Source organism: Lathamus discolor, chromosome 1, assembly GCF_037157495.1.
Source record: "Lathamus discolor isolate bLatDis1 chromosome 1, bLatDis1.hap1, whole genome shotgun sequence".
NCBI lineage: Eukaryota > Metazoa > Chordata > Aves > Psittaciformes > Psittacidae > Lathamus > Lathamus discolor.
The window spans coordinates 101251509-101272925 of NC_088884.1; the positions used below are offsets into that span (position 1 = coordinate 101251509).

At 38.8% G+C, this 21417-nt stretch overlaps 1 long non-coding RNA gene across 2 annotated transcripts in view; it reads left to right on the plus strand.

Annotated features, from left to right (window-relative positions):
- The first annotated feature begins 6193 nt into the window (after nt 1–6193).
- The window catches only part of LOC136007287 (uncharacterized), a 32815-nt gene continuing 17591 nt past the window's right edge, over nt 6194–21417 (plus strand). The window contains exon 1 of one of the 2 annotated variants that reach the window (XR_010609584.1): nt 6194–6240. This is a non-coding gene — a long non-coding RNA (uncharacterized LOC136007287). Of the gene's footprint in view, nt 6241–13183; nt 13241–21417 lie in introns of those variants that run through there. The other variant, XR_010609585.1, reaches the window with a different exon arrangement.

A 21417-nucleotide genomic window follows, 5' to 3' on the forward strand; every position in this document is an offset into this window, starting at 1 on the left:
ACTTGGGGGTGCTGGTCGATGAGAAAATGAACATGGGCCAGCAGTGTGCGCTCGCAGCCCAGAAAGCCAACCGTATCCTGGGCTGCATCAAAAGGAGCGTGACCAGCAGGTCGAAGGAGGTGATCCTGCCCCTCTACTCTGCTCTTGTGAGACCTCACCTGGAGTATTGTGTGCAGTTCTGGTGTCCTCAACATAAAAAGGACATGGAACTGCTGGAACAAGTCCAGAGGAGGGCCACGAGGATGATCAGGGGACTGGAGCACCTCCCGTATGAAGACAGGCTGAGGAAGTTGGGGCTGTTCAGCCTGGAGAAGAGAAGGCTGCATGGAGACCTCATAGCAGCCTTCCAGTACCTGAAGGGGGCCTATAGGGATGCTGGGGAGGGACTCTTCGTCAGGGACTGTAGTGACAGGACAAGGGGTAAAACTTAAACAGGGGAAGTTTAGATTGGATATAAGGAGGAAATTCTTTCTTGTTAGGGTGGTGAGGCACTGGAATGGGTTGCCCAGGGAGGTTGTGAGTGCTCCATCCCTGGCAGCGTTGAAGGCCAGGTTGGATGAAGCCTTGTGTGGGATGGTTTAGTATGAGGTGTCCCTGCCTATGGCAGGGGGGTTGGGACTAGATGATCTTGGGGTCCTTTCCAACCCTAACTATTCTATGATTCTATGATTCTATGTTGTGCAAGCTGTCAAATGTGCATCAATAAAAAGAAACCTTTTGCCTTCAAAGTTTCCTTCCCCAGGTGAATTTAATATCCATCACTTTGTAATAGGGGCTGCACCTCTGTTTCTGTTATGGGTTTTGATAGGATTTGGATTCAATCTAGAAGGTGCAATTGCAGTAGATGCATGTCCATCTAGTGAGAAGCTCTTTATTGATACTGGGGATTCCTCCTTCTCTCCCCAAGCCAGCAGGATGGAGTCTTGGCACTCTTGACTATGGTATATCCACATATCTCTAGACATATTCTCTTGATAATTAAATTGTGGTCTGTCTTTTAATCTGTGCTTTCTGGTGTTAACAGTAATTCACAGATGGCTCTCCAGGTATCAGAGTCAGCATTTCCGTGTCAACAAGGCATTATTATTTATTTATAAACACTGACATGATGAATCTTTACACTCTGATTTTGGGCCAGGTACTGCTTTCTAGGCACCTTCTTCCCCTGTGGAGAAGACAGTAATTTGCAGGCCACACACCAGACAGTTGCTGAACATTAAAGAATGACCTCAGGACAGCCCTGCCTATCACCACATGCTGCTTCCACATGCAGAGCCCAGTACAGGAAGGCAGTTTCCCTGTTTATGTATTAAGCACTTGTGTAGTCTACATAGACATCATAGACAATCACTTTATCAGCTCTGCGCTCAACTCACAGATTGAACTATTCAGCTCTAGCAGGTTCCCTGACTCCCAACAGCTGTGGCTCCCCAGCACATTAGCTGGGAGCAGAAAAGCCTTTCTGAAGGCCCCCATCTTTGTTGGCTCTAGCTGTCATTTCCCAGCCTCTGTAAATCCCATGACAGCCCAGCAGTGCTCTGCAGCTGCTGTAGCTTTAGCCAAATATATCTTTGGCACTCTACAGGGTGCCTCTTGAGGAACTCAAGCCAATTGTCCTCTGAGCTGCTAAAAAGCCTGAAACCTCCACCTACAGACCCTTCCCTCTGCATAGCGTGTACTGCCAGCTACAATGACAAATGTTTAATCTTTATTTTCACACAAATGCTTTACTTTCTTCCTAGTTCTGTAATGTTTAAGTTACTTTGCCATCATCTATCTGAGGATTTACCACTTTCACATCATTCATAGAAGATTCAGTGAAATCTAGAAACACCTGACACTTAGTAAAGAAATTTATAGGATATGACGTGGAACTCCATATAGGAGCATTACAACACTTGTTGTCCTAGAAAGCACTTTAGCACTTTGCACTTTCCTAAATCTATGATGTTCTAGAGGCTGAAAATTCCCAATTTTAGTACATAGTTAAAATAAGGATCTTTGTTGGATACCCACAAAGTGCTCTCTATTCAAGTGATATTCTTCACCTACGCTTCTTACTCCCAGTCCAACCCGCGCTAGAGCAGGGCCAAATGAAGCAACCTTGAAGGGGATTATTATGAATGTTCTCATGGGACTTCATCTGCCCACATAAGAAACAATTAAGGACACCTCGATTTTCTGTCATCTGGTTTAATGAGACCCCACTTTCAGGGAATTATTTTAGCTTTTTATTTAATTTCTGATTGCCCACAGGTTCACCATCATGACGAAGCAGACAGATTTTAAACACTACTATTACTGTTAACCAATATGATGCTTTTCTGTTTCTCCAGAAAAAACACAGATAACCATCACTGTCAACAGAATTTCTGAGTGGGTCACACAAGCATATTTTTCCCCAAACTGACCCAAAGAACGCTCTAAACATCTGTCCTCAACAGTTTTAAACTGTCCTCTGGCACTAGCTTGGCTTTCTTTCCATGTTATTCTTTTTTTAACTCAGAACAACTTTTTCCAGTTATCCAGAGGAATCTCCAGTAAAAACAGACAAGTCATGAGTTGATGTTCTTGATATTTTTGAGGTTAAACAAGTATTTTTATTTTTATTCGGAGAAAGTCAACATAGTTCCTACAGATTGCAGTGGAGACTTCTGACTGAAGGGAAACTTTGTCTCACGTGCTTTATGAAGCTGTATAGACAGGAAAAGGAGGACATGAGACTTATTCTTTAAATTACAGAAATAGTTTAACTTCAGCCAGCTATGTTTTCCTTTGCAGTCAATAATACTCATTCCATATCACAGTTTATCCTAGGATTTACACCCTCATGTAAAAGATCCCACACTTTCACAGATAGACGTAAGCTTGCAAGTTTTAAAATGTACGCACAGGAACACAGTGACAGTGAATATGAACATTACCAAAAAAGTGCTTGTGTATGAAGTGGCAATGGTCAACAGTGGCTTAATGGATGAACACGTAGTGGATGAAATCAAACTCACAGAAGAATTCCTTCTCCAGCTGGACTGACAAGCAATTGAAGTGAGGCAGGTTTAATGTTGTCTACTGCAAGAACTAATTCTTTACTTCACAGTTTCTTCTAGCACCCTGATATGGATTCCTTCTTCCAGCCACGTAATCAGTTAGGGCTCCAGGTAATCTAATTCTACCTAAACATTGAAAGACTTGAATTGGGCTGTTGCTTCTGACTTCTGGTGGTCTAAGATCAGCTGAAATACAGGACAGAGGCCTGGAGAAAGAATTCCTGGATATGAAAATATTAATTCCCCCCAATGATCACAAGAACCTAAAGAGAACGAAAAGGGAGTCTAATTCAAAATATCACTTCTTTCAATATTCCTTCCATAATTAGGAGCAACTTCTTAGCAGCTACAGCAATTTACCATTTACTTTAAAAATGCCCATTTTGAAGGCAAACTTATTTATTTTTTTAACTGATGCTTAATAGCTCTCCAATAAATTCTCAGAGGGCAAGAATCAATATAGCTCCATGAAAATCAAACGTGCTGTACAGATTTACTATACTCAAGGTTTTTTTTCCTCTAGCATCAAACTATTAGCCAGTCATATTGTCAATGAGGACACTGGATTTCACAGCATGGATTACTCCAATATAATCTTGGTGCTTTGTTTTAGGAATGTTGTTGTTATATGTAGCAATGGAGTCCTTGGAATCATCCCATTTTCTCCGTATTACTAAGGTGAACATAACGAAGGACAAAAATAATTAGTTTATCCTAATGGAATCTGGATGACAGAACATAATTTCTAGTAAGTTCCAGGAACAGAGAACTACATGTGCTAAAGGAATAGGGTGGCACAAGGACAGACACAAGTTGTTTAAAAATAGAAGCAAAGATGGAAATTAAAAAAAGTTTCTAAGAATGCAAACAACAATGAACTGAAGCAAAAATCCCTAACCTCTTTAAGGGAAAACCTGAGGGGATAATGGAAAATAAAATGCCAATGTCAAATGAAGCATGCAAGCAAGGGAAGTCTAAGACAACTTTCTGTGGATATTTTTCAATTGTCTGAAAGCAGTATGAAGGCAGGACAAACCAGCCAATATCAAGTGATGACTCAAGGATTGATGTTAAAATGTAAGCTTAGGGATGGTTTCACAATTAGAAATAGCTTACAGAAATGAAGAACTGTCTTTGGATGATAACATCTGACTGGATCCCTTAAAAAAAAACACACAACCAAACCACCCTGTTGGATCAAATCCAGTACAACCAGAGAGAAAAAAAGCCCCAAAATATCTAGAGTCTAAATCAATCACACAAATGTAGGAGCCTTTGATTGCCTAGTCCTGTTCCACATAAAAATAGGAGCAAACATGACCACTCTGCTCCCAACCTTTTTTCCAAGCTGCAAGAGTCTGTCAGGTTACCTTAGTGTTTCCTCCCTGAGCCATTTCCAGTTTATGGAAATCCTTCTTGAAGTTTGGCTTCCAGGGTGTAACACAGTGTTCCGATAGTGGCTGACCTAGCGCCAAACACGGTAATGTTTATCACTCAATTCCTACAAGAATTTCCACTGCTTATGATACACGTGTCCTAAGTTCTCTGGGAGCTTAAGCAAAGCTGATTAAAGAAGTCATGGTGTTTATGATGCATTAAGTTACTGCTTTATACAGTAACTGAAAAGAGAAAAATCATACTCTTAAGTTCAACCAACAGTCTTAGGTCCTACATGTCTGGCTTGTTGTATGAAATATCTTTTGTTTGCTTAGAGTAGGTCAGCCTCAATAATTTCCTGATCCATTTCCACCTGTTTCCTTACTCATAAGCTCCTATTCTTTCACAGTTTTTTTTTTTTTTAAGTTGCTTTTAAGTATTAAATAGCTGAGGAACAAGAATTAGTTCCTAGAGGGCCTATTAGAAAGACTCTTGACTGTTTAGTGTGTCTCACACTAAAGTATAAATTCATATAGCACACTGTTTATTCTTAACTATAATGTCACATAAAGTATCAGACATTGCAAAGGCAAAAGGCTGACAAAGGGCTAGGTGGCACCAATTATATGTGGCCTTTAGCCTACATTAATATGGCACTGGGATACTTTCCTGTGATACAAGCATGAATTATGTATTGCTTAGGGAAGAAGGTAAAAGGCCCAGAACCATCTCTAAGTACGTACAGCGAGGTATTTCTGGACTGTGCTCCCAGTGCTTTGAGCTAGGGTGGGGTCCAGGTACCTGGAGACAGGCCTAGTCCTGAGCTCTCTGTGCATTCACACCATACTGAGCTGAAACTTCTCCTTCCTCCAGGAATCCAGCATGTCCAGAAGGAATTCTTGGTAGCCTTGAAGGAATCAGCACAAACATAGGCTGGTTTCTAACACCTGTTTGAGCTGTAGCAATGACAAGTTCAAGCTTTCTCTCTAGAGGGCTTTACAGCTGGTCTGCATCACATTCACAGTTCTAGTAATAGAAAGATGGCACAGAATTGTTGAAGATAGGATGAGATACATATAAAGGTCCTTCCTTCTTCAGCCTGAGTGTCTTTGTTACTGGTCCACTGTTGTCGACTGAGTGTCAACAAGTACTGCGAGTGTTGCTACCTTCTCTCAACCTGCAGTCTCATTAGGGAAAGATACCAAGTTACATTTGATGTATTTACCTTCCTCTGAACTGATAGCAGTTGACCTTCACTATAATTTTTTTGGTGTGATAGTTTATTAATTTGTTCTCATGTTTTCGTCTCATGGTTCCCATATGTCAGGATGAACTCTGGAATGACACAATCTCTTCCAGCCTGTTGACACCATCTCATAGCTGTAAAACTGCTGCTAGCAGCTGGCTTACTAGCCACTGTTTTTAAAAATCTCAGATGCATATTTTCCAGATCTGCATATTTAAAAATAATTGATTTTCTGTCTAAATACATACAGTAACTAAAAGTAATGGTAAAAACAGAAGGGAGTGCTGACAGATCAGGCTGGCAAGCTTTAGGTGAGAATTGAGTGATGCAATCTGTATTGCTTTTTCCTTGTGACTGGAAACTAAAGGCTTTGTTTACTGAATGCATGTATGACAGAGTCAGAAACCAGCAGGAATAGGAAAGATCATGAAGAAGATGAGTTTGGGAAGACTGCCCATAGTGCACTGGTCTTCTGGAACAAAGACTTCTTTTTTGCATTGAAGGCCCTTTAGAATGAGATTTGAAGATAACAGCAGCTTCCCCCTCAAATTATCTTTCTCCATAAAAAAGGTATGGAGTTGTATTTTTAAAAAGTTATTGAATTATTGGCTTTTTGATTGTTTTTTCTTCCTAAGAAGAAACCTGCTAGGCCATACCTAGTTCTACTGGACTAGCCACAAGGCTGGAGTTAGGCATGTGCTTCGGTATCTTGCTGTATCTTTACAGTATCAGTAAAAGAAAGTTTACTATCCTTAAAAATTTAAGGTTATATACTAAAAGCTCATAAAAATTCAACTGTAGGTAACCGTTTTAGCTACAGCATGCTTTCATGCACGTGACTTTACCTCCTAATGGAGCTTCAACAACAATTTCAGGGCCCAGCATTAGTTTGCATGTTTTGAGTCCCCTTTACTTCAAAGAAAAAAGATGTCCAGACTAATTTTTCTATTATATAGTTTACTCATTTTGTAAAATAAGTAGCTGCAATTGCTTAAGTTTCACAGATTTTACAATTACAATTCTATTTAACTAACACTGGCTATCCAGAGCTTATTTGCTGCCAGCTGGCTGGCACACCTAACTGTTTGGATGGCAGATGTCCTCTCAGGTTGCTCTATTCTCTTACTGAATTTACTTGTTTGAAAGAGGACCATCATCCATCCTGAAGGACCAAAGATGAAAGTTAAAAGGAGATTATGAAACCCTGGAAAATTTTGAAAATACCACCTGAAAAAACCTTTCAATACTGAGTATGGGTCTTAGCAAGGACAAGATAAGAACCGTAAATAACAGACAGGCTGCTGTGATGAAGAAAGATTGATTTGCTCACTGTGCCCATAAAAGAACTAGTGGATTTACAGAGGCATACACAAAAAAAGCACCTCTTTTTTAATGGTATGATTAGCGAAGCTCTGGAACAGATTACCTAAAAAGCTGTAGAGCTTTGGACATCGAAAGTTTTCAAGAACAGAGGAGAGAAGTGTCAGGAATGATGCAGGTACAGCACAGCCTGCCTTGACTGATCTCATAAGGTCTACTTGTAGCTTGTTTTTCAGTAAATACTCCTTTTGTTTTTTGCTATATCTTTAGGTGAATTAAGAGTCTTAAGAAAATAAAATTGGCTGCCTGCCTGACCAAACAAACTGAAATTTGTATCAAAATTCATAAAATCTGCAATTCAGTAACTTTTCAGCAAAGCATGTTCCCAGTGTTAGACACATATGACGCTAACGTCTCAGTAAGGATTGATTTAGGCATGTGTTTACTACAAAAGCAATATTTCATAATTTGGCGGGGGTGGGGTGTTGGCAGAAAATTCCCCAAACTCTAAATCTTTAACATAAAATCCCAGCAAACGATGCACAGGATTTTTATTTCTCGCAGTCTCTGCTTTCTCATTGGACAAGGAAATGAAAGCTGTAGCAAGTGAAAGAGACCATAGCTTTTTCTTCATTCCTCCTACACATGCATTACAAAGAGGGGGTTTGTGGGAGGAACAGAAACACTTTAACCCATTTACATTCCCTTTGCTCCATTTCCTCAAACCAAAAATCAAACAGAGTTCAAATGAAATACGAGAAGCTTTAGCCCAAAGGCAGAAAATCTCAAAAAGTGTCAGCAGTTGTTATCGGAATAAGGACAGAGTGAGTTTAAGAGGCCTTCCAGAGTGCATCAGTTACATTAACGTCCACAAACTAATTACCTTTCCTGCCCTGAACTTTAACTCTGAACGTATATTAAATGACTAGTGACCAAAACCTACTGATACATCGTTGTAAATTGCCTTCTGAGCACATATATCAGTAGTTTTAATCCATACCACTTAAAACAGAAAAGGTTGCACACACTATGAGTTTTGCCACTACTTCTGTATGAAGTTGAGACACTCCAATATTTCTTTACAAAGTGTTGTATCTAACTGCAAACACTATGTAAAAGTGACTGATCCAGCACATCTTCAACAACACATTTCATGTATGAACAGTTTTTATACACTTATTTTTCTGTAATGCTATTAGGTTTCAGAATTATTCCCTATAGTCCCAACAGAGGCAGAGCTTATCCAGGAAAAATAAGTTGGACTGCAGTCCACAGAAAAGTTAAGATCTAGCAAAGAACTTTGATGTTGAAATGGCCATCATAACAACTTGTTATCAAACCAATGCACTTTGTGCAGTTCAGCTATTTGCTATGAAACCGAAGACTACATTATGCTTATTGTACAGTATAAATTAACTCTTTGTTTATTAGAGTTTTTTAAATATCAAAATAAATTACCTTTTCCTTTTTGCATTAATTTTTCCAAATTTATTTTAAAAGAAAAAGTCTAGGCAAAAGCCTAGCTTACAGGCAAAATAGAAAATTGTTGTTAAATTGGTGTCAACCAGAAAATGAATGGTGAAACTCATCTGTGAAACTTTTGCTAATAACAAACGTTTGTCCCATGACGTGGACTGTAAGTACAGCACATGACAAGATATGCATTACAGCGGCAGGATGCAGGAGTGTTTCGTTGAGTGAGTCTGAAGACCCAATACTTCTGGTACCAAAATATGTAGATGTTACACCATCAGATACTCACTTCAGTAATATACTATCAGCATACTTTCCATGTTATGAGTAGAACTCTTAGTTTTGTAAGCTTCTTTATGTTCCTTCAATTGATCTTTTCTGTGTTCTGACTGCACACCCTTTTTAACATGTGCGCCATTTTCCTCAATGTACTCACTATTTCAACCTGAACTGGTCAAATTATTTTTTGAAGTGCATAGCAATATAACCAAATATGTTAGACTGGTGCTGCATGAACAAATCTGACAGTTTTACTCCCAGCTACAATAAATCTATTAAAAAATCTAAGTTTACAATAAAATTCAAAAGGACTCAGCATAGCAATCAAAACAGTGAAGCAGACACTTCCATTTCCAAAAGGAATATTCTCCTCCCTCTCCTTGTTCATTTTTATTTGCCCAATGCTACAACTTTGTATTTCTTGTGCAAGATATAAAGGAATGGGTCCATAATGTTTTAGCTTCATAAAACACTGTGTTGAATATAAGCCATCTCAAATATTATCCTGAAACATGAACAAAACAGGAACTTTTTTCCAGTTCAAAGAGTTAACAGAACCCCATGCTTCTTTATTTTAATACGACACAAAGTCCTTAGGTGAAAGACGCGTTTAGAAATTAAGAGATTGTTAGAGATTTCCAGTGATTTCCAGAGCACAGAGGACCAATCCATTTATAAATTGCCACATAAAAGCAAACCCAGGCTAGAGATGTATTAAATATGGCTATAATCTAAGGCTAGATATTTAAAGATGCTGTATTAATTTCAGGTATCATTAAAATAAAGGAGATGGCAACTCCTGTTCTTGTAAGAAGTCAGATTTCTTCCTCAGTAGGAAAAATAGTGGCCAGTTATAAACTTGCAGTTACTTATGCTACTACATACAGGAATCTGAGGTATCCCTGTAGCTTGTGAAACTCATCAACCATCTATTTCTTGGTATCTTCAAGTATACTATATAAATTCATTGCACAAATGTCAAAACACTGATCTGATGATCAGATACTGAGCATTCTTCATTGACCCTGGTTGCCCTCAAGTACTAAATATTGCATGAACTTTTTTTCAGCTTATAAACTAATCAGCTAACATACAAGTTCTGTTGCAGCTGTGATGGTCTGGAGACATCACAGCAAGTAGAAGAGCAGTATTTTCACATTATAATGAAAATAACGCAGTTGTGAAAAAAATACACAAACTTTTGGGCACTGAAGCCTTTTGTCCGATAGTTCCCCTACAAAGTGATACTGGGGTTCGTAATTCAGGATGCTATTTGTGCACAAAATCCTTGACTCAGCTTTTCTGGAAATTACACTAAGAAAATGGTGCTGACCATGACCTAGCTGCTCAGACAGGATAATGTCTCTGTTAGGGAGATAAATCCCAATTAACCAACCAACAAAAAACCCTCCACCTTAAACAACCAAAAAAACCCACCATCACACACAAAACAACAACAGAAACCCGAACCCACACACAAAAAACCCCTCCAAAACACATACACACAAAATGGTTAGAAGTCCACCAATCGCATTCTTTACTCTTCTCCACATTGAATTCATCAGTAGCCCCAAATCACTGGACCATTTTTCAGAATGAAGTACTTTTCTTGGAGCCATGACATCTTCTAGGCTCCTAAGTAGGAACTTGTGTTCTATGGTGATAAAAAACAGAAATCTTCTTGTAGGGAGAATCTTTTGCTTCAGTGTTTTTGGTGATGATTTATGTAGTCGAGTTTTAAGGAGTATTACTGTGCAGTCAGTGAATTCATCATTTTGCTCCTTTTTCCAACACAGTTTCAACAGAAATAACAAACACCCTATTCCACCTACTACTGACTGCCACCATGATTTCTGGAAGTGTTTGAACTCAATCAATGTATTTATGGTTACTGTTCATCTTTCTCTGAGATGTGACATACAACATTTAAGAGCATCATGACCGATAGCTGCTTCTTGAACTGTTTACTCAACATGGTTCAAAAGTTTTCTTCAGCTTTGGCTCAAAGGGATTTCAGTCTTGAGCCAGAAACACTGTGATCTTTGGGGGCCTACAAAGCATAAGTAGCCTTATGAAATCAAGGCAGCTTGCCAAAGGCTTTTAAAAAACCCAAAACAAACCACCACAACTGTTGAACTGTGGTAGAAGGTTAAACAATTCACACAGTTTTGATTCTCCCTACCCCCAGTTAGCTTCATATTTAATGTTTTCTTGTCAAGAAATAAAGTAACGTCGTAACGGGATGGATGGAACCATTTCAGCTGTTACACAGCAATGATGGTATTGTTGGAAATCTGAAACAAATGTTAACCTCAGTCCTCCTCAGCTTTAAAGAAATAATTATATTTAACATGCTGAAGTCTTTATATCACATGGTATCAATTTCCTTATGAGTTAAAAAATATATAAATAAAAATATCCAAACCCAGCTTTATGTCCTCTGAGAATTGGAGTGCAGGAAGTGAACTGCTCATGCCAAGGGCACAACTTGAAAATTTGACCTGAGTGAAAGAATGTCTTGTTTCCAAAACCACTAGTGCACACATTGTATAGTATAAGCATGTTTTCACACATGCATTTTAATTTACACATGCTTTGTGATAGAAAAGGTCCATCACTTAAGACACAATAGAAACAAAAAAGGACAACCTGTTGAAAATTAATATCTGAAAGCCCTGAGCCATATCATGCCGTTGATTTTTACGACTAAATCCAGATGTTTCCTCTCTAAAGCACTCTGGATGATATATACATTCAGAGAACCCTCCAACTGGACATAGAGATTTTAAGTCCTATTCTGAACCACAAAAGTTTTGTAAATCAACTCAAGTGAGCAGATACATTAGAAACAGAAAATACAACACAAAACACCTACACACAAACTTGGAACATGTGTTTGTTCATTTTGACAGTGCTATTTTATTCCTGATTGCACTCTAGTGTGTTTGGGGGCAGAAGGAAGACAATGAGAGGGTTTGGGTACCTCTGGTAAGGAACTTTTGTCATGAGATATGAATAATGGGCCCTGTTTGTTCAAAATATAGAATTCCTGAATTAGGCAAATATTAATTCACAGAATCATAAAAGTTCAGCTAGTAAATTGCCAGATACACTTAGGCTGAAATTTCTAATATGCAAATTATACCCTCATTAGTGAAAAAAGAAATATACTCTTGCTTAGAAACATATGCACAGAAGGAGAACCTGACATGTCTCCCTTTAGAGCAAAGAACAAACCCAAAGATATGATCAGTAACACTTTTTCCATTTTACACCTCCTCTTCACATTTAGAAGGGGTCACTTCTGTTTGCTCTTTCAGGCCTAATTATTGCCTGCAGCAGAGCTGCATGCAGCTGCATTTGTGAGGATTCATTTTTCTGGTTTTAATGTAAGAATAAATAATGCCAGTAACATTATGCAGATTGCAACAGTCGTCATCTCCAGTATAAACCAAGATGTGAATGTACTCTACTAACTTCTGCTACTAGGAAAACACAGTCTAAACTGGAGACCCATGCTCTTGCCAGGATTTCAGTGGAACAGCAGTGGGTGGGTTCTCACATGAACAGGCCCACTGGCAATTTTAGGGAATGCCTGTGAAGGCAATCACCCAGCCACAGAGACAGTGCATCTCAACCTGGCCTTAACTGACATCCCCAGTCTGGCAGCCATGTTTTGCATGCTAGTGATGCTTTCTCTTCCTCAGTTTGATAACTTTTCACCTTCCGTCCTAGCAATGCACAGAAAAAAAATGCTTCTTCTCTGGGCTGACAGCCCAGCCACTACATTAATATTTTTACCTCTTTGAGTAACCCCTGTAAGGTCCCATATGGTATGTTTTACAAATTGTTGCCAAATTTCAAGCCACATTGCTAAAAATTTCGCAGACATGTTTTTATTTCTTCATTTCTTTATTTCTTTTTTGAATAGCATCTTTCTATAAATATTCAGTAAGTGAGGGCATGCTTTGGCATTTTTGCTCAAAGACAGCATTTTCATTTATGTCAGCAGGAGGTTATAGGACTGCACATGGAACATTTACTGTGAACTATTAGCTCCAAGTGGTGGTTGTTGGAGGCAAACATATTTCTACTAAGTTATTTAGGGGTCTCACTGGCTCTGGCTTTGATGGAGCTATATGACATTCCCTAGTTCACATTACCCCCTCCTACAGTAGTATTTCTAACACCACATTTCTTTCCATCCATTCATGCTTTATCCCAGTTTGCAATGTTTCTGAAAGTACTCATCCCTCATTGACTGGCTATAATATAGCAGAATAATTGTTCTGCATTCCAGTTTCAACACTAATGTTTAATACAAAGGTGCATATCAGCACCATACTCTCACATGCAGCCTGTATGCAGTTGTTTATTCAAGCATGTGCCAAAAACTTATGCCTCTCACAGGCTAGTCTGCAGGCAAGATGCGAAACTCCATGAAACTTACTCAGATACTCTGGGTATGGGCTGTACCTTGGACAGATTAAATAATATTGTGAGTATTTTAAAGACTATTTTGTATTATTGCAATATTTTCCCATGACTATTCGCTATAAAGATGTTTCAGTTTGGTTTAATTGTTTAACATTGGCAAATATAACTAAAGTACATTCTAAAATAATCACTTATCATGAAATACCAGGTTGGAAGGGACCACAGGGATCATCTGGTCCAACTTTTCTTGGCAAAAGCATGGTCTGGACAAGAAGTCCCAGCACCCTGTCTGGCTGGATATTAAAAATGTCAAATGCTGGGGAATCCACCACTTTCCTTGGGAGATTCATCTGGTTGATTGTTCTCATTGTGACAAATTTTCCTCTTGCATCCAATTGGAATCTCTCCTTGACTAACCTGTACCAATTACCCTTTGTCTTTTTCACTTGACTACATGTAAAAAGAAGTCTCCATCTCATTTGAAGCCACCCTTTAAATACTGGAACGCCTATACTGTAATCCTCACTTTCCTACCTGTTGGATAATCTGGTCACATTTTGGCATCTTGCTCCTGATGCAGCATTGCATATGATTGCATATGTATACTGACAGGAATAACATCCGTAAATAATTTGCAGCTCAGACTGAGGTAGGTTTGAAGCAAATATATTGTTTATACCAATAGAAATCCTTATGGTAGTTATATAATGAAATACAATATGTACAATAAAAATGTACAATAAAAACTGTGCTGCTACCTCACTGTATCCCTAACATTATTTATATAGATATATTCCACTCTAAGAAATCAGTAGGGCAGCTTGATTTTCTCAGTTCCTCGAGGCTTACCTCCTCAGCTTTATCACAGAGAAAATGCTTATAATTGCGGCATTTCAAAAATTAGAGCTATGATGGAAAGAATCAGAGCAAGCAAATACATACAGCAATTGCATTAAAATGTTCCCATTTAACACTATATTGGAGAGGTGGGAAAAGGGAATAAGGCATTTGTGTAAGAGACTGACCTATAAGACGTCTCAAGGTGATTTGAGTTTCTCAATGCAAATGTAAAAATGCAAAAAGCTGAGCATTTATGCTAATGAAAACTACTTAATCAATTGACAGTTATTAGACATAAAAACCTAACTGCATTATAGTCAGTTAATACCCTTGGATAAGCTAATAAATTCATAACATACACAAGCAATTTACCTGAATGGTTTGTGCTTTATACTTAGCACCAAACTCAACCTTTTTGTACTCTGGACATCCCCAGCAGGGTGGCAATCACTGCACAGGCATAAACATTGAGAACATAGGTTATTTTCACTAAGAGTTTTTCAGTATGAGAGCTTGCCAGGAGCAGATGACTTCTGTTCTGAGCTACATAGCATGATCCCAGTGATGCTCAACAAAATAAGCTTGGTGCATGCAGCACACAATTTAGTGGAGAGAGTGGATAAAGTCTTTCTAAGTATTGTTGCTGTACTGGGACCATAGTTTCAATACATAGAGCTGGGACACAGAAATAATATCAATGCTTGACACCAAACTCCACTTCCCTGCTCAGGCCTGTTCTGCACTGACTAGACACTGGCCTTTGACCCGAGAGCTCCCAGAATGCAAATGCTCTGCGTATGTGTTCTGGCAGAGATCAGGCAGAATGGCACTTCAGTTCCCGAAAGGACTGTACCACTCATTGTGCGCAGAATACATCTAAAATACACAACTCAATCACATTATTCTTATGAAGGGCCAGATCGTCACTTGGAGAACAGACAAACAGTGGGGAAATTTGCCCCCAAAATTTAGAGATGCAAAGCCAGTGCTGCCTTAGTGCTTTCCAATGGGGCTCCAGCCCAATTTCTAGAAACTGCATCTGACGATGAGTCACAGCATAGGAGATAGGGACACCCATAATCTTGTGCTTTTTTTTGGCATTCATGTCAGGAGCCATGGCACTGAAGTGTCTCTAATGGTGGCCTTACCCTGACAAGCAAGAAGAATCCTCAGTTCTGTTCTCACTGGTAGTTCTAAATTCAGTCCAGTTTGTAGCTGATCTTACCTCCCATCGTGTCTGCTATCAAAGATTCAGATCTACTTTGACAAGTGAAAGAGTGTTCTTGAAAAGAAACCTAATCAGCAAACTGAGTAGAATTAGTAAGATAATAAGATGTCATCCTCCCTTCTCGACTTTAAAAAAGGATGAGACTAAAGAGATTAGACTGAAATCTTGATTTTGCCACAGAGCTAGAGATAAATACACGTTTCATGCAGGCTGTCCAATCATACTGAATCTACTAGGCCACCTACCTTAGCCAGAAAGCCCACAGGGAAATACCACTGTATAAACTATAAATGTTCTGCTCCCGGAATTTTCATTTTGCTATTTTTCTCATAGTACTACACTGATTTCAACATAATGGCAAAAAAAAAAGGCAGCATAAATCAAGGCTTCCCAGATAGAGACAACCACCAAATACCATACTTGCAATGAGATCTTTATCTAAAGACTTGTAACAGGAATAAGTGCTACACATCAACTGTTTAAACAAAGCAAAAAATCCCAAGCAAGCCTACTACATATTTCAATTTGCAGCATATCCTACAGGACATAACGCATAACATATGCTACCTCAGCACTTCTAAAACTTAGTTCACACATCTTGGTTTCACTGAAAAGGAAATCTTGGAGACTAGGATCTATTTCTCTTTTCTGCTTGCTTTTTGTCTTGCTATGTAGGTATTCACAATTTTTCTCTTTCACAAGAGGAAGAGGAATTGATTATGACCCTATTGGACTGTTTTCTCTCTTTCTGTATATCAGTACTGGACAAAGCTGTGAATATAAACTGTATGCAGGGGGCATCCTTTTAAAGTGGGTATAATGTGTTGTTAGTAAAACATTTTTAAAAGCCACTTGCACTTATCCCATGTGAATATCCTTCCTACAGGCAGTCTAGACTAAGACAACAGAAGGTGAATATCCTTTAAGACCCAGGTCCAAGTTATGCTGTGACATGTGACCGAGGCTTATCACCAGTGTTCACAAAATTCTACATTTGCTTAAGAAGCATGCTCACATCTTCTCTCACGGCACTTTTACTGGAGCCAGTGCTAGAGCAATGCTTATGTTTTCCTTTAATCCCCATGTCATAGCTTCCATTAGGTATACAACTAACTGGAACCATTACGTGGTGAGGGACAAGCTGTGGTGTATCTGCCTGAGACAGTAAGATGCTGTGTATCACAGTATTTTTCTTATTCTGACATTATTCTGTATTCTGACACACATATTTGTCTTGGACATCTGCTATTTCTCATTCCTTGCTAATCCTAAAGGCAGAGACATACTTTTATGTGTCTAATACACATTGTCTCTAAGCCTTATCACAATATAAACACTCACTGAGTGCCGCAAACACTGCTGGAAGAAAGAAGTGTTCATATAACTCATAGCTATGAGTATTAATGTATCACTTCCATCGAACTGGGCCTCTGACAATACTTTTTAACTAAGGAAAGGAAATGAGCCTTTGGAGTGGGAGGATCTCACTGGTCCTTTAAACCTCTGTGTTTTACTTCTGGGGTAAATAACCTATCATCCTTTTAATAGAAATGCTAATATTGTCTTGAGGGATAACATAAATGCTGCTGACCCATCCATGATTAAAAGAAAACTGTAATAAATAACCACGTTTTTCTGAGAATGGTTCCCCCCCACTACTTTACAAATGTAGCCTGTTAAAGATGACTTTGAGAAGCCTCCAAGTTCAAAACCTGTGTTAAAAAAGCAACCACTAAAATCTGTGGTTTGGGGAGCCCAATTTGTACTTTTTATTTTTCCAGGTTGCCTGTGGTACAGTTAGAGATCTCAGTGACCACAGTGACCTGATAACCTACTTGTGCATTAGGTACACATGCAAACTCAGGATAATACTACATACACAGTTGCACAACCTCAAACTTTTGGAACTCCCTCCCTTAACCTGCCTCATTGTAGCAAGTAGAATGAAAAAAATGGTAACAGTGCATTTGTGCAGTAGAGCACTACTCGTAATTCTCATTGGTTACCTAATGAGTTTGGGCCATAATCTTATTCGAAATTCTGTCTGAGAAAACAGCAGTTCTCTGATAATGCTTTTTGCCACTGTTGACATTTTCTTCCCTCAGAGCTGAGGAGTGAATCCCCATTGGTATTGTTAAGACTTTAAAAACTTTCCTTTTAAGCAACTGACTATAAATCAATTGACTTTCTGTAGTTGGCAGTCAAATGGCAGTCAAAATGACTTGAGAGCCAGTGAAAATAAATACTTCGAGATTATACTTCAGCTAGGAGTCAATTGTATTCTGTTTAATGTCATTAAAAGCAAGAAGGAATAACCACACTCCTCCTCATATTTTGCCCCCTACCTGAAGGGATGATCTCACTGCTGATCTCCCCTTGGGGATAGCAGTGCTTAAATCCGAGTCACTAACTGACTTGCCTGTTTCATTTCCTGCTTAAAAGAAGTTTTATAATTATAAATAAGGTGCTTATAGGAATCAAGTTTGAAGCAACTTTCAGATCTACTTGCACTGGTTAGTAACTCTGGTTTGTGCTATGCATAGCCTATTAAGGCAAACATAAAGGAAAACCTAGGTATGCAACTTCAGGAATATTTCTTCTAAGCACAGAGCCAAAACCAACTACACCAATTCTTGTGATGCCAAAGAACCTCACAGAAGTCTACTGCTGGCATAAGGTGAAGAGTATACCAAGATCTTTCCTGGTACTGGCACATAGATGGAATGGCAAAAAGAACCCTCTTGCTCCCCAAACACACAATTTTATACAGCAAACAACAACACAAGCTACTTCTTCAGGCCCTGAGAAAGGAGGGGAAAAAAACAAAACCCAACCACCCTCCTCCTGCAATACTCATGTGCAACTTTGGTTGACATCGGGCAACATTGCATACCTACGAATCAGTCTGTCAGATTAGAAGTTGCCTCCTTAATCTCGCACACATGGTCCCCATTACAGCATTTAACAACAAGAAAAATCTTTGTTTATGCTCAGAATCAAATCCACAGTCCCTACACTGACCATGTAACAGCTTTCTTATCTTTTGAATTTGAGCTGTTCTCCCTCCTCATGCCAGAGCAGGCCAATACCAGTTTTCAGGGTAATGAAAACAACTTTAAAATTAATCAGTTATGCACAGGACATTCAGGATTTAACTGTATGGTTTTCTTTAGACATGCTTCCCCCCCCCCTGCTCCTCCCCACCCCACATGTTATTCATACAGCTTAGATTAAGATGCAGACTTAGATTTTTCTTCCTGATATTCAACAATAAAACTGGGATGTTCAAACACGTGTTAATAAATTCTAGGCTACAAACTCTGTATAGAGGGCATGAAGACAAACTGCTCTGGAAGCAGAGTGGCAGGGGGACTCAAATAATAGTAAGAACTCCTATATTTGTAGAGAAACAGAGCTCAATCAGAATTTTTCTTGATATGACATGTTAATTCCTCTTGATCTTTCATTGTGAACATCAGCAAGAGCCTAGCCCTGCCTTCTCTATAATTTTCCATTGGGTAGTTGAAGACAGCAGTAAAAGAGCCTCCCTTGGCCGTACCTTCTAGAACACATAAAAGTATTTCTTCTGAAAGAAAAAACCCTAAATGTGTTCAAAGATAGAAACATCAGTGCAGAGCTAATAGAATTACCTCTCTTTTCTACAGGTAATGAAAAAGATGGTGATTTTGACTCGTTACTATGTAACTGTTATAACAGCATATGCTGAGGTATGAGAGAACCAGTAGATGTTATGCAGTGCAGTGCATTTGTCAGAGATAGATGGTATCAACTGGATGATGTTTGAAAGCATTATCTTAGTATAATCCGAGTATCACACTCTACCATGATAGAGCTTTGATGTTCATGTCTAGCCAGGTCAGATAAAAGATGATGATACCTTATCCCCCCACCCAAGAAAATCACATTGTACTTTAAAGCCTTTAAAGAGAAGGATTTAAAACCAGTTCATCTGGCTCTCAGAAGTATTTTGCTAGAGGAAAAAGAATGTTACTGAGTTACATGCACTCATAAATAAGAGACAGCAGCTGGTTTACTAGAGGCACAACCCAGTAAGGATACTTCAAGACCAGTGCCTAACTTGAAGAAAGGGAGCATCCTTATGAAGCAAAAAGATTTAGCTCACATGTTTGAGATAGGGGAATACTTTAAAGGTTTCATTAAGACTTCAGGATTTGCATTCTCTAGTCTGCTAAGTTCAAAGTAAGCTTCAGTGAATTCACAGCAACATTTTGGGGTGGGTCTGCTGTTTTTTTTTTTGTTGTTGTTGTTTTTTTTTTTTTTTAAGAGATTTTTCCGTAGAAATAATTCTTTGTCAGTGGACTCTTGTACTCAATTTATAGTTAGGGTTCTTTAAAGTACATTGCATTAAAACATTTGGTTTGGCTTCTTCCTCTCCACCAGCAAGCAGTCTTGTTACCTCTCACCTCTGCACTTCAGTACTTTAAAGTGTTTAAGCTCAGTAGAAGTCTATTTAAGGAACAGCAACTGGAATTCATGTTCTTATATTGTCTGGATCCTAAATATGATTACCAAATTCAGTCTGGACCTATGCAGGTATAGGAAGTTGGGAGTGTCCAAGAAAAACAACTCTAAGCAGGTTGGAAGGCAAACTATGTTTCAAGTTCTGCCTTTCAGTTATGAATTCACAAAGTTGTAGTTTTGGAGCGCCTGTAGAAAAATCTACCATACTTACTCATTTTCAGAGTCTACTACAGCCGGAGAAACGGGAATGAAAAAAACCCACTATCTGTTTCGCAGTCAGGAAGAATCAACAGACTTCTTCACAAGACAGAATAAAACACTGAACCAGGACAGAAGTCTATTGGCTTCCTGAGATCACATAGTGAGCGTTAGGGACAATGAACAGCAAGTAGCATCTTTTCACAGTAAAGTTAGCAAGCTAGTCAAACCTCTTGCTTCATAGTTAGAGAGTGCACCTTCCCCTCCTTCACCCAGCAGACAAAGAGCATCAAGACATTATGGTCACCAGCAGCTTGCCATACAAGACACATTCCCACCCATTCACATGGCTGATATTTGTCCATTTGCTGGGACGACAGCAGTCTATGAAGGTCATGGTTTCCACAACAAAACAATTGGTTAGCGATAAAATGCAGTAAGTAAACAACACATCACAGCTGATATTCAGAGAAGCCTGAAACTGTAGTCTGGGAGAATTGTATTAATTTCAGTCCTTCATAGATTTTTAGCTTTCTTCCCCTCTCTAAAGGGCAGCCCCTTTATACATAGATTTTATTATATTCCAAATGTTTTATAATCATTAACATAAGCCAGTGCACAGGAGCAGAGATGAAAATTCCCTCTTACCCTTTCAATTACAATTACTGGTTTAAGAAATACACCAACTTTTAAAGACACACTCACATTGCATTTCAAAGTACTCTAGCTTCATTAATTTTTCACCCTGAAGGTAAATTGCATGCAATCATTTTCTGAGGTCTGCTACAGTCATAAATGGGTACAGAAAGCCAGTTCTTGAGCCATCGTTGCTATATAATACTTCAGTAGTCAATATTGACATTAGCTTTCATCTACACCAGAGAGGAAAGAAACTATGTTCCTGCTAATCTCTTGTCTCATACACTTTGCATTTTACTTCTTGCCTTCAGTGCTCTCTCAAGATCATCTTTATGACACTTTCATGTCAACAACGATTGACTAATTTATTTTGGAAAATCTCTGTACAATAGAAAATCCTCATTTCTATTCCCTGTTCTGTAGTTCTTCCTTCTCTATCCCTCTGAGTACGTTCACACTGCAGATGTGACCCTTCAGGTCAGGTGACAGGTGTGGTAGCTAGAGTTCAGTTTATCAATTTTCAGCTGTCTCTAGTACAGATGTGTACATGTGAGCTCTAGCACAGGGTAAATTCTTATTTCTCTCAATTGCCTAGAACTCAGTTAATCTAATTTCTACAGAAAGAACAATTTTCCATCCGTTTGCATCTGCTCAACATGTGGCTATACAAACATCTATTGTTGGTATAATGCCAGGACAGCCGAGGGGCAGGAAGAATACCTGGGAACCAGATGGAGCCAAGTATTTCTGAGTCATTCTTGCCTCTAAAGAAATGCATTTGAGTTAAGACTGAGTTTTACGAGACATCGTCTGGCCAGCTGTCTCTCAAA